The following is a 14,236-nucleotide window of genomic DNA, read 5'->3' on the forward strand; positions in this document are numbered from 1 at the left end:
AGTGATGACTTCATGAAAGAAATGCTTTGTCACTTGGACTTCACAAGTGAATTCAAGATTGGCAGAAGAACAACTTAAAAAACACTCTGGGTAAAAGAAACCACATATGCATAAAAAGGGGGCATTCAGAAATATATTCTCTAAAAGATTAAGGAAGTCATTTAATCTGATAAGAATGGTGTCAAAATCACCGAAAGGGTAATGGTAGTAACTGTGGTACCAAAGAAAAGAGAATCTTCATTTTATTAAGAAATATGCTACCTCTTCATGGAAATGATTGAGAATTTCATTTCTGTAGAAAATGGAGAGTCACTGGTAATAAATAAGGAGCTATTATTTATCAGTAATATTTAAAATACTCCTACACAGGAGAACCAATACGTGTAAGGAAAGCATTCAGAGGTAGAACAGTAACCCGTTAAGCCACTCACTGTTAGAAGCAACTACAGGCAAAAGGAAGATATTTTAATTTTGGGCATAAGGGATATGACCAATGTATAATTCATTGCCAACTATGATATGTTCTCCTTCTCCCCTCTAGTGTTGGGAGTGAAAACACAGAAGTAAATTTTCTTTCTGAATGTCTTAATAATAAACACTTGATAAGTTTGTTTCCTATTGAAGTACTATCACTCTGCTCAGCTGTTAATCATGTTTTTAGGATTTGTTCTGCCAATATTTACCAAGAAGGTCATTCTGGGGGAATTCAGTTATACAGACAAATATTGGGTCCTAAGGTGTCTGGCTTTTTGCCATCATATCTCCATAGAACCTGTTAGGGTAACAAAAATACCTTATTCAATTAGTTTAAAGTTATAGCATTAGAATTCAAGAGATTAAAAGATAACATTAAATGTCTTCCGTATGGCACGTAAAGAAGAAAGGATGCGCGATCATAAGCAACGATAACTATTAATGCACTGACATCAGTAGGAATAGTTACATTTTACATACTTATTACTATATTCATTCAGCTATGGAGTATAATCATGACCATTGACACATGATGGCATAGACAAATGATGTTTACATTTACAAATGAAGACTTGTTTTGTAATTTGTAAGTATCAATAAACTGTTGAAAAAGTTCCAACTTTGTGATAATAAAATTTATTCAGCTGACCATGAACACTTTCACAATGAACCACAAAGGAGTGACAGTGTCAATCTGTAGTTTCTATGTCCAGTACAAAAGTAAGGTACAGATTTTGGAATTCCCAATCAATTCTCATACTCTGGATTATAATTTATAGTGTTTAACCTCTATCTGCTCTGGAAATGTAAAGTAAGTCTATCAGCAAAGAAACAGCATAAGTCATTAGGAGAAGATCACAATATCAGATAGCAAATTATAAAAGTAGTTCAAAATATCCAAAGACCTCAGGGGAATTTTATGTATTAGAAAATAATGTACCACTCTATTTTATGGAGAAAGAAGCTGCTGAATCTTTTCCATGCCACTTTCCTTATGCTTGATTCCTTCCTACAGTCCCTCTCCCTCCGCAATCAGAAGGAGCAATGTGACAGGTTAGAAGCAGAGTCCATTAAGGGCCAGAACTTACCATGCACAGAGCTTACTTAAGGGCAGGACCCCGTCTTCTCTTCAATCTTCCTGATTTAGACTTTGTCAGGACCAAGTCACCAAGGTGGCTGATGTTTATCTTTCTCTAAGTCACTGTGTCTGGATGGGATCTGGAGGTCTCTTAGGGAGCCCTGACCATCCGTTCTCTGAATAGCACCCTACAAAGCACACTGATAGGGCTATTTTAAAATTTAGGGGAAATGAAAGGGGTCAGGATTATCTGACAAGTACAGTTTGCACGATGCATTCCAGTCTTTTATCACTATTGCATAATGTCTTTGTGCTACTGCACTTACTGTTAAAATTTAATTCCAGAATAATTGTATGTTTACTGTGTCTTCAAGAGTCCTTCAATGAAAAGGAACAAATGACAAAGCAGAATTTGATGGTTTATTTTCCTGCCCACAACCCCATTATAATATCAAAATTCATACTGGATCTCTTAGATATGTTCCATTTCGATAATGTTAATCCAAAGTATTGTTAATAACTGATACTCTAAACTACCGTCAGTCAATCAGTTCAGTCGCTCAGTAATGTCCCACTCTTCATGACCCCATGAATTGCAGCACGCCAGGCCTCCCTGCCCTTCACCAACACCTGGAGTTTACTCAAACTCATGTCCATGGAGTTGGTGATGCCATCCAGCCATCTCAACCTCTGTCATCCCCTTCTCCTTCTGCCCTCAATCCTTCCCAGCATCAGGGTCTTTTCCAATGAGTCAACTCTTCGCATGAGGTGACCAAAGTATTGGAATTGCAGCTTTAGCAGCAGTCCTTCCAATGAACACCTAGGACTGGTCTCCTTTAGGATGTACTGGTTGGATCTGCTTACAGTCCCAGGGACTCTCAAGAGTTTTCTTCAACACCCCAGTTCAAAAGCATCAATTCTTCAGCACTCAGCTTTCTTCACAGTCCAACTCTCACATCCGTATATGACCACAAGAAAAACCACAGCCTTGACTAGATGAACCTTTTTTGGCAAAGTGATGTCTCTGCTTTTGAATATGCTGTCTAGGTTGGTCATAACTTTCCTTCCAAGGAGTAAGCGTCTCTTAATTTCATGACTGCAATCACCATCTGCAGTGATTTTGGAGCCCCCCAAAAATAAAGCCTGACACTGTTTCCACTGTTTCCCCATCTATTTCCCATGAAGTGATGGGACCAGATGCCATGATCTTCGTTTTCTGAATGTTGAGCTTTAAGCCAACTTTTTCACTCTCCTCTTTCACTTTCATCAAGAGGCTTTTGAGTTCCTCTTCACTTTCTGCCATAAGGGTGGTGTCATCTGCATATCTGAGGTTATTGGTATTTCTCCCAGCTATCTTGCTTGGTACCAGCTTGTGCTTCTTCCAGCCCAGCGTTTCTCATGGTGTACTCTGTATGTAAGTTAAATAAGCAGGGTGACAATATACAGCCTTGATGTACTCCTTTTCCTATTTGGAACCAGTCTGTTGTTCCATGTCCAGTTCTAACTGTTGCTTCCTGACCTGCATACAGGTTTCTCAAGAGGCAGGTCAGGTGGTCTGGTATTCCTATCTTTTTCAGAATTTTCCACAGTTTACTGTGATCCACACAGTCAAAGGCTTTGGCATAGTCAAAAAATAGGAATAGATGTTTTTCTAGACCTCTCTTGCTTTTCCCATGATCCACTGCTGCTAAGTCGCTTCAGTTGTGTCCGACTCTGTGACCTCATAGACCCCATAGACCAGCCCACAAGGCTCCCGTATCCCTGGGATTCTCCAGGCAAGAATACTGGAGTATGTTGCCATTTCCTTCTCCAATGCATGAAAGTGAAAAGTGAAAGTGAAGTCACTCAGTTGTGTCCAACTCTCAGCGACCCCATGGACTGTGGCCCACCAGGCTCCTCCGTCCATGGGCTTTTCCAGGCAAGAGTGCTGGAGTGGGGGTGCCATTGCCTTCTCCACAGATGTTGGCAATTTGATCTCTGTTCCTCTGCCTTTTCTAAATCCAGCTTGAACATCTGGAAGTTCACAGTTCATGTTTTGCTGAAGCCTGGGTTGGAGAATTTTGAGCATTACTTTACTAGCATGTGAGATGAGTGCAATTGTGCAGTAGTTTGAGCATTTTTTGGCATTGCCTTTCTTTTGGATTGGAATGGCAAACTAATCTTTTCCAGTCCTGTGGCCACTGTTGAGTTTTCCAAATTTGTTGGCATACTGAGAGCAGCACTTTCACAGCATCATCTCAGGATTTGAAATAGCTCAACTGGAATTCCATCACTTCCACTAACGTTGTTCATAGTGATGCTTTCTAAGGCCCACTTGACTTCACATTCCAAGATGTCTGGCTCTAGGTGAGTGATCACACCACTGTAGCACTTGTCATATATATTTTGGTTTTCATAAATGTTTGAGTGAAGTTGGAGTTATCATAATAATTTACCTTTCTTGCAGAAATTGTCTGTAATCACACCTTTTATATTATTAAGTGACTCATTAAATATTTTTCCACTATTAAATTACTTTGCTTACCTTTTGTGGAATCTGAGCAAGAGCTGATGCAGTCATATTGGCCCTTTCTTCTGTTGATAACCATTGACTCCAAAGAAAACACCACAATGTCTTTTTCTCCAGAGCGTGGGCAAACTCTTTCACTGCCTGTGGAAAAAAAATTGGCTTCATGTGGGGAAATTAACAAGATGACTCCAGTCAGGGCCTCTCGCCCCAGGCTCTCATGCTCTCTCACCCATGTTCTGTAAACAATGAGTTTGCACGGTTATGTAACAGATGAGATCTGTAACAGATGTAGGACTGCATGTGCATATCACGAGGTTCTTACTGGTCATGAGCTGCTTTGTGCAGTAGACCTGTTGGAGCTTCACCATGAAAGCCCTCACTGCTGCTGCACTGGGGCTACACTGGTATGACCCATGCTTATGTTACATGAGATTATGTTATGGCTAGGTTATGGTTATGTTATGGCTGCTGCTACAGGTACTGCATCAGCCAGGAGAGAAGCTGTGTTATGGCTGCCGTGCCAGTCAGGAGACAGTAAACCTGTCTGCCGTTACTGTGGCTCCTTGAGTCTCCTTCCAGGCTCTTAACTGGTGCCTTGCCTACCCTGGGTTCAGCGAACAGTGTGAGCTGTATGAATGGCAAGAAAACTGGCATCACAAACAAGATCAGCAAGACACTTCATCACAAAGGAGCAACAGCATAGCTAACATATTGAAAAGATTGCTCCAAACATCTCAGCTCAGTTCACTTCAGTCTCTCAGTCGTGTCCGACTCTTTTCGACCCCATGAAGTGCAGCACACCAGGCCTCTCTGTCCATCACCAACTCCCGGAGTTCACTCAGACTTGTGTCCATCGAGTCAGAGATGCCATCCAGCCATCTCATCCTCTGTCGTCCCCTTCTCCTCCTGCCCCCAATCCCTCCCAGCATCACAGTCTTTTCCAATGAGTCAACTCTTTGCATGAGGTGGCCAAAGACCTGGAGTTTCAGCTTTAGCATCATTTCTTCCAAACAAATCCCAGGGTTGATCTCCTTCAGAATGGACTGGTTGGATCTCCTTGTAGTCCAAGGGACTCTCAAGAGTCTTCTCCAACACCACAGTTCAAAAGCATCAATTCTTCGGCGCTCAGCCTTCTTCACAGTCTGACTCTCACATCCATACATGACCACAGGGAAAACCATAGCCTTAACAAGACAGACCTTAGTTGGCAAAGTCATGTCTCTGCTTTTGAATATGCTATCTAGGTTGGTCATAACTTTTCTTCCAAGGAGTAAGCGTCTTTTAATTTCATGGCTTTAGTCACCATCTGCAGTGATTTTGGAGCCCCCCAAAATAAAGCCTGACACTGTTTCCACTGTTTCCCCATCTGTTTCCCATGAAATGATGGGACCAGATGCCATGATCTTGGCTTTCTGAATGTTGAGCTTGAAGCCAACTTTTTCACTCTCCACTTTCACTTTCATCAAGAGGCTTTTGAGTTCCTCTTCACTTTCTGCAATAAGGGTGGTGTCATCTGCATATCCGAGGTTATTGATATTTCTCCTGGCAATCTTGATTCCAGCCTGTGCTTCTTCCAGCCCAGCGTTTCTCATGATGTACTCTGCATATAAATTAAATAAGCACCTAAAGAGAGAAAACTGGATATATTCTAGAATTATTAGAATGGTAGCTTTTTAAAAGATATTGCCATCTTAATCATTCCTAAAGGTATGCTTCAGTAGCATTAAGTGTATTTATATAGTGAAACCAATCACCAGAACTTTTTGATCTGGCAAAAATTTAAGTCTATGTCATTCAGAAACTACAATTTCCTCTTTCCTCAGCCTCTGGCAGCCATCACTCTGCTTTATGTGTCTACGAATTTGACTACGCTGGATACTCTGGACTCTTCTTGTACTTGTCTTTCTGGAATAGCTTATTTCATTTAGAGTAAAATTCATCTCTGTTGTGTGGTGTGTCAGAATTTTCTTCTAAAAGCTAAGTAATAGTTTCTTACTTGTCTAATTCAATGAAACTATGAGCCATGCTGTGTAGGGCCACCCAAGTCAGATGGATCATGGTGTAGAGTTCTGACAAAATGTGGTCCACTGGAGAATGGAATGGCAAATCACTGCAGGATTCTTGCCTTGAGAACCCCATGAACAGTATGCAAAGGCAAAAAGATAGGACACTGAAAGATGGCCTCTCCAGGTCAGTAGGTGCCCAATGTGCTACTGGAGATCAGTGGAGAAATAAATCCAGAAAGGCAGAGATTTGGCAGGTTTGCAGAGAAGGCCTCCAATAAACTCAAAATTTGGTAGCACTGAGAGAGGAAATTCTAAATTCCAATAGGTGCCAAGATGAGTCATGTTTCTGCTTTCCTCATTATCTCAAATGCTGTAGTGGGTCTTCCTGAAAGAAAAAACAAAAACAAATCTTTGATGAAATGACTGTCTTGTCACATACATATATTAGGTAATTTTTGGGAAAAGGCTTGGAATGTTTTGGCCAAAATGTTTCAAAGTGTCTGTTTTCTGAGAAAGCAAATACGTCTGTGCACGTATAGTATGCAATACTCATGTATGCATGCTAAATCGCTTCTGTCATGTCTGACTCTCTGTGAGCCTGTGGACCTAGTCGTTCTCTAGGCTGCTCTGTCCATTGGATTCTCTAGGCAAGAATACTGGAGTATTAGTAAGGTAGACACTGACGTTTATGAAGGCAGATACTGAAGTTTAGTAAGGCAGATATATAATTGCTTGGAGAAGTCTTAATCCTTCAAATGGTTGTTTATGGCTTCCTGGAATGCTCTATACTAGTAATGGAACACAGGGTTCTACTTTCAGCATTTCATAAATTTTTCCATAATATTTATGAGTTTGCTGAACCCTGTCATGCCCTCCTCTAGGGGATCTTCTTGACCTAAGGATTGAATCCATGTCTCTTAAGTCTCCTTCATTAAGGTTCTTTACCACTAGTACCACCTTGGGAACCCATAATATATAATGTAGTGTAATACAGTAAGAAAACTGAGCTACAAGTAGGAACAAGTAGGAACAAACAAGTAGGAAGAGTTTCTAAGTGCTACCTAGATACTATTGCTACAAATATCTGTGGGACTCCTTAATATATGTGTCTTTGTTAATCAAAAATTTTACGAGGTTTCTAGTGATGCTTTCTAAATTAAAAAAGAAAAGAAGTTTAGCAAGGTAGATATATAATTTTTTGGAGAAGTCTTAATCATTTAAATTGTGGTTTATGACTTCCTGGAGTGTTCTATGCCAGTAACGGAACACAGGGTTCTACTTGCAGTATTCCATAAAAGTTTCCATAATATTTATGAGTTTGCTGAATCATTTTGTATTTTCATTTTCTTATTTTACTTAGAGGAGACAAATTTCTGTGACTTTATGTGAATTCACTTTCAAACGAACTAGAAAAAATAAGATTTCATGCTACCAACTAAAAACAGGACTTACCTAGTATTTCACTGTAAAACTTACTCCATGTGTTCTCATGAAACATTGGGAACCAAAAATCAAAATAAAGTACATATGTTTTTGACCCTCTCCCTGAACGCCATATGACGACTAATTCAGACAACATAACAGGTACATAAGATGGTAAGAATGGAAGTTTTCCACTAATCTTTTCCACTGAGTCACCATACAAGAAGCAGAGATTGTACAAATAAAGATACTTTAGGTATCTCAGTGAGAAGCTCACTCCCCATAGGATCCGATGGCATCTGCAAGAACAACATTAAACCTGATTCCTGTGTTTTGTCATAAGTCACTTGTTAGAAACAACATCTTTACAGAGATCCTTAAAAACATCAAAAAATTCCCAGTATAAACTTCTTACTAATGAAAAATGTGTCCAAAAGAAATCTTTTGCCAGATATGTCCACATGCTGACCAAACGCTTGATAAAATTCTTACAATGTGCTGTGTGCTGTGCTTAGTTACTCAGTCATGTCTGACTCTTTGGGACTCCATGGACTGCAACCTGCCAGGCTCCTTTAGCCAGAGGAAAAGTCTCATATTTAATAGGAGATGATTCATTGGGATCAACAAGATTGGAAGTTGGAGGTGTCAGAAGAGTCACCTCATGAACCCTCCTGACAAGTTCATCCAGAACTGTTTTCATATTCATTCAATGACTGTATTCCATTGGCCAACCAGCACCTTTCCACAACTTCTAGAGCTAAAGTAGCAAGTCATCTGTTGCAGTACCAGAAATGAGAGCCACTTCATAGACTTTTGCTCCTGCAAATATTACTGCATTCTTTCACCAGTGCTCATGCATATATAAAAGGAGAAATCAAACAGGAAGTTAAAGTATAATTCCTGATTTATAATATGGGAGTTTATATATTTATAATATAATACAACTCAACTAAGTACATTATGTTAATTGTCAACAGAAGTGGAAAGCAAGTGAAAGGGCAAAGAGTAAAACACTTCTAGGTTATACAGTGTGTTCAGTATTGTCAGCGCTGTCACTGATCTAAAAGTCGATGAGTTTATACATGCAAATCCACTGTTATGTAAGAGACAAGACTGGCCTGAAAACTGTAGCAAGTGAATGTCTGCAGTCTCCTTCAATCAGAGTTAGAGTTAAGGTGATGGGTTATGGTCCATAGGGTTGCAAAGAGTCAAACGTGACTGAAGCAACTTAGCATGCATGCACACAGCAAGATAGACCATTTGAAAGTTTCAACACTTGTATCTCCCACAGAAAAATAGCAAAAAGTATAAATAGTGAAGTGAAGTCGCTCAGTCATGTCTGATAGTGAACAATATGTTGGGAAAGCTCTGGACTATAATGAAGAAGCAACAGAAACCTGGCACGATTGAAAACTGAGAGTGGTCATATAGAAAACATGGGACTGGTTTTACCTGCATTACCCCATCCTCCAGTTCAGAGATTCTGGGTCTTGTGGCTAAGATCAAGTGTAGTATTGGGACTTCCTAGATGGCTCAGTAAAGAATCCACCTGCAACGTGAGAGACCCAGGTTCAATCTCTGAGTTGGGAAGGTCCCTGGAGAAGGGAACGGCCAGAATAAGGTATTCTAGCCTGGAGAATTTCATGGACTGTATAGTACATGGGGTAGCAAACAGCTGGACATGACTGAGCTACTTTCACTTTCAGGCGGCTCAGTGGTAGAAAGAACCCCCCTGCCAATGCAGCAGATGCAAGAGACACGGGTTCAATCCCTGTTTGGGAAGATCCCCTGGAGTAAAAAACGGCAAATCACTCCAATACTTTTGCCTGGAAAATTCCATGAGCAGAGGAGCCTTGTGGGCTTTAGTCCATGGGGTTGCACCAAGTTGGACACGAATGAGCGACTGAGCACAAGGGGTTCAGGACAGCTTGGCACCAGCAGAGATTCTGTCAGAGTAAGTTCCCTCCATGGGGAAGAGTAGTGTCAGAAAAGACCAGCAAGCCTCACTATCATAGGTGTTTGCAGCCTGTGTTACTGAGGACTTCCACAGTCTTCTCCAACTCTGAGTCCAGCCACAGAGCTGCCGCGTCTTTGCTGCTGTGTCTTTCCTGAGGCTGGAACTGTCCCTGGGGTGGGACCTGACTCCTGGGGCCCTGTCAGTCCTGTGCCTGGCTTTTTCTGATTGGGATGCCACAAGCCTTGTGGTCTATGTGAGAGGAGCTGCTGCACTGCAGCCCACCCCCAGGTTCCAAGCCAGTTCTTTTCCTGGTATAACTGGCGTTGGGCTTCCCTGGCAGCTCAGTTGGTAAAAATTCCACCAGCAAAGCAGGAGACGTGGTCAATCCCTGGGTTGCGAAGATCCCCTGGAGAAGGAAATGGCAAACTTTCCACTATTCTTGCCTGGGAAATCCCATGGACAGAGGAGCCTGGCAGGCTATAGTCCATGGGGTCACAAGAGTCGGACACAACAGGCTGACTAAACCACCACTGCAAAACTGGGGACATGCTGCTACCGCTGTAGACCTTTGTTGGCAAAGTAATGTCTCTGCTTTTGAATATGCTATCTAGGTTGGTCATAACTTTTCTTCCAAGGAGTAAGCGTCTTTTAATTTCATGGCTGCAGTCACCATCTGCAGTGATTTTGGAGACCCCCCCCCCCAAATGGTTTGGCTCAGAAGCCATGGTTTAATAGCCCCTGGTTTGTAATGTAAACCTCTCTATGTATCTTTTAGTGTAGTTTTACAATTTTGTCTGAGTTTTAGGTGCATAGCATCATGATTCAGGATGTTTTGTAGATTATACTCATCATCATTTATTACAAGATATTGGGTATAATTCTCTGTGATAGTCAATAGATACTTATTGCTTATTTTACGTTTAATAGTTTATATTTATAACACTATACTCCTAATTTGTTCTTCCCCTTCTCCAGTTTGGTAACCATAAATTTATTGTCTATGTCTATGAAGCTGATTCTATTTTTTATATAGATACATTTGTATTACTTTTTAGATTTCACATATAAGAGATATAGTATTTTTATGGATGACATATTTCACTATGAAGATCTTTTCTAGGTTCATCCATGTTGCTACAAACGGCAAATCTTTTTTCTTTCTAAGGGTAATATTCCTTTGTATATACATCCCACATGTTAAGACAATTATCTGTTGTTGAGCACTTACTTGGCTTCCATATTTTGGCTATTGTAAATAGTGCTGCTATGAATATTTTGATTCATGTAGTAGTATTTCAGTGACTAAAATCCACACTGTCTGTGTTCAGAGTGCAACCTCTTAACCGTTATTGTATGGGGACTCCCTTTTCTGGGTTACAGTTACTTTCAAAATGTAACATTAACAGTTTCCCATTATTAAGATATATCATCACTATGATATTATGATAAATATTATATCACTATGATATTATGATACTATGATATATTGTTTAGGTTATGTATTAGTGCAAAAAACTGCCCTTAAAAGAGCAATACTTTTATTTTTATTTCTCATAGTTCTGAGTGTTGGTGGGGCTCATTCAGGTGATTCTTATAATCAGATTCTCAGGTGGTTCCAGTCTTATGGTGACTGGGGCTATAATCATGAGGAGCTCTGGTGACCGCTTTTAAATGGCTCAAATTGCTGGAGGGCTGCAACTACTGGGACTTCTTAGGCATGTGTATGTATCTTTCCACAAGTGGTCATTTATCATGGAAACTTTGAGTATGTTACAGACCTACACGGTGAGCAGGCAGACAGAGAGATGAAATGGAGATAGTGAGATAGATAGATAGATAGAGACATAGACAGGCTGAACGACCAAGACAGAGAGAAAAAGACAGGTTTGTGTTGTGTTCCGTAACTGAGCCTTGGAGGTTAGGCTGAAACATTTGTGAGACAGCCTCTAGAGTTACTAAAGTTCAAGAGAGAGGGAATTACTTGAGGGGAGAGCTGGCAGAGTATTTGTAGTCATGACTCAAAAACACTATAAGTATAGATGTAATCCAGCAGAGGTCCCTTAACTATTGTAAAATGCATATAATACGGCTGTTAAAACCACAGTAAAATCAGTAGATTATGTGAGTTAAGATTTTAAAAACTAGTGGAATTATAAATATAAGGTGTTCTAAAAAAAAAAAAGAGCGTCCTTATTTGACACATTGAATAGTGTGCTAAATTTCCAGTAGCCAGTAGCTTTTTTTTTTTTTTTAAATTTATTTCAATTGGAGGCCAACCACCCCACAACACTGCATCGGTTCCGCCACACATCAACACGAATCCGCCACGGTCGCACACATGTTCCCCACCCTGAACCCCCCCTCCCACATCCGCCACTCATACCACCCCTCCGGGCCATCCCAGTACACCAGCCTCAAGGATCCTGCATCGAACCAAAAAATTTTATTTTACTTTTGGCCCCAGCATGTGGGATGGGGATCTTAATTCACAGACCAGGGATTGCACATGTGCTTCCTGCAGTGGAAGCTGGAATCTTAACCATTGGACCACCAGTGTAAGTACGTGCTCAGTCACTCAGCTGTGTCCAACAAAGCTTGTCTGTTCATGGGATTTCCCAGGCAAGAATATTGGAGTGGATTGTCATTTTTCCTTCAGGAGATCTCCTTGACCACGGAATCAAAACTAGGTCTCCTGCATCTCCTGCATTGGTAGGCAAATTCTCTACCACTGAGCGAGCCACTGGGGGAGCCCCTTAGACCAATAGGGAAGTCCTCAATTCAAGGATTCTGAGAGAAACTAATACATTGATAACATGATATGAAAATCTTATGATTTAATATCTTAAGATAATAAGAACTGAATATTTTGAATCTATATGTTTATTTCACTAATTATTTAATATCACATAATAAAAAAATGAAAAGCTTATTATGAAAGGTCAAAAATGAAGAAGTATATAGAATAAAAATTTAAATTGTTTTCATTGGAAATTCAGTTCAGTTCAGTTCAGTTCAGTCGCTCAGTCGTGTCTGACTATTTATGACCCCATGAACCACAGCATGCCAGGCCTCCTTGTTCTTCACCAACTCCCAGAGTCCACTGAAACCCATGTCTATTGAGTCGGTGATGCCATCCAACCATCACATCCTCTGTCATTCCCTTCTTCGCCTGCCCTCAATCTTTTCCAGCATCAGTCTTTTCCAACGAGTCAGCTCTTTGCATCAGGTGGCCAAAGAACTGGAGTTTCAGCTTCAACATCAATCCTTCCAGTGAACATCCAGGACTGATGTCCTTTAGGATGGACTGGTTGGATCTCCTTGCAGACCAAGGGACTCTCAAGAGTCTTTTCCAACACCATAGTTCAAAAGCATCAATTCTTCTGCACTCAGCTTTCTTTATAGTGCAGTTCTCACATCCATACATGATCACAGGAAAAACCTTTTAGCCTTGACTACATGGATGTTTTTTGACAAAGTAATGCCTCTGCTTTTGAATATGCTATCTAGGTTGGTCATAACTTTCCTTCCAAGGAGTAAGTGTCTTTTAATTTCATGTCTGCAGTCATCATCTGCAGTGATTTTGGAGCCCAGAAAAATAAAGTCAGACATTGTTTCCACTGTTTCCTCATCCACTTGCCATAGAGTGATGGGACTGGATCCAGTGATCTTAGTTTTCTGAATGTTGAGCTTTAAGCCAAACTCTTCACTCTCCTCTTTCACTTTCATCAAGAGGCTCTTTAGTTCTTCTTCACTTTCTGCCATAAGGGTGGTGTCATCTGCATATCTGAGGGTATTGATATTTCTCCTGGCAATCTTGATTCCAGCTTGTGCTTCATCGAGCCCAGCCTTTCTCATGATGTACTATGCATATAAGTTAAATAAGCAAGGTGACAATATACAGTCTTGACATATTCCTTTTCCTATTTGGAACCAATCTGCTGTTCCATGTCCAGTTCTAACTGTTGCTTCCTGACCCGCATATAGGTTTCTGAAGAGTCAGGTCAAGTGGTCTAGTATTCCCATCTCTTGAAGAATTTCCCATAGTTTTTTGTGATGCACACATTCAAAGGCTTTGGCATAGTCAATAAAGCAGAAATAGACATTTTTCTGGAACTCTCTTGCTTTTTCGATGATCCAGTGGATGTTGGCAATTTGATCTCTGGTTCCTCTGTCTTGCCTAAAACTGCCTTGAACACCTGGAAGTTATTGGAAATTCAGTGTATTCTAAAGATCGTTTCCTCTGTGGTCTACAAATTTACATATATTTACACAAAATGTGTTTAATTTTATTTCCAAAGATGAGTGTCATGCTTATGTTTTTTAGAATTTCTGGAACTTTTTATTTGTTTAGTAATGTGACATGAAGAGTATTTAACAACATTGCCCATAATTGAACTGTTTTCTTTCATGGCTGTATAACTCATATCTATGTTGTAGATTAGTGTGTTCACAAATTGATAGCCATTTAAGTGCTAGTGGGAATATTCAGTATGTAATCATGAACATGTACAAGTCTTTCTGCATGACATATAACTAGATAATGAGTTGCTATATAAAACAGTGTGCATAAATTTTATTTCAATGGTATTTCCATATTATACTCCCTCAAAATTAGTCCTCCCAGATTATTTGTTCTATAAATTATTTGCAGGAATATTACTTGTTGACAATTTTAATTTCCCAGATTTTCCATACCACCTTTTATATGTCATTGGCCATTTCGCTTCTGTGAATTTCCTGTTTGTACTTTTCATTTATTTTCATATTGGAGTGCTAGACTTTTCACTGGA

At 40.1% G+C, this 14,236-nt stretch overlaps 1 pseudogene; it reads right to left on the reverse strand.

The window, feature by feature from the left end:
* Positions 1-6,271: 6,271 nt before the first annotated feature.
* Positions 6,272-8,296, reverse strand: LOC138442985 (UDP-glucuronosyltransferase 2B31-like; annotated as a pseudogene).
* Between the last annotated feature and the right edge of the window lie 5,940 nt (positions 8,297-14,236).

This window comes from Ovis canadensis, chromosome 6, assembly GCF_042477335.2.
Source record: "Ovis canadensis isolate MfBH-ARS-UI-01 breed Bighorn chromosome 6, ARS-UI_OviCan_v2, whole genome shotgun sequence".
Classification (NCBI taxonomy): Eukaryota; Metazoa; Chordata; class Mammalia; order Artiodactyla; family Bovidae; genus Ovis; species Ovis canadensis.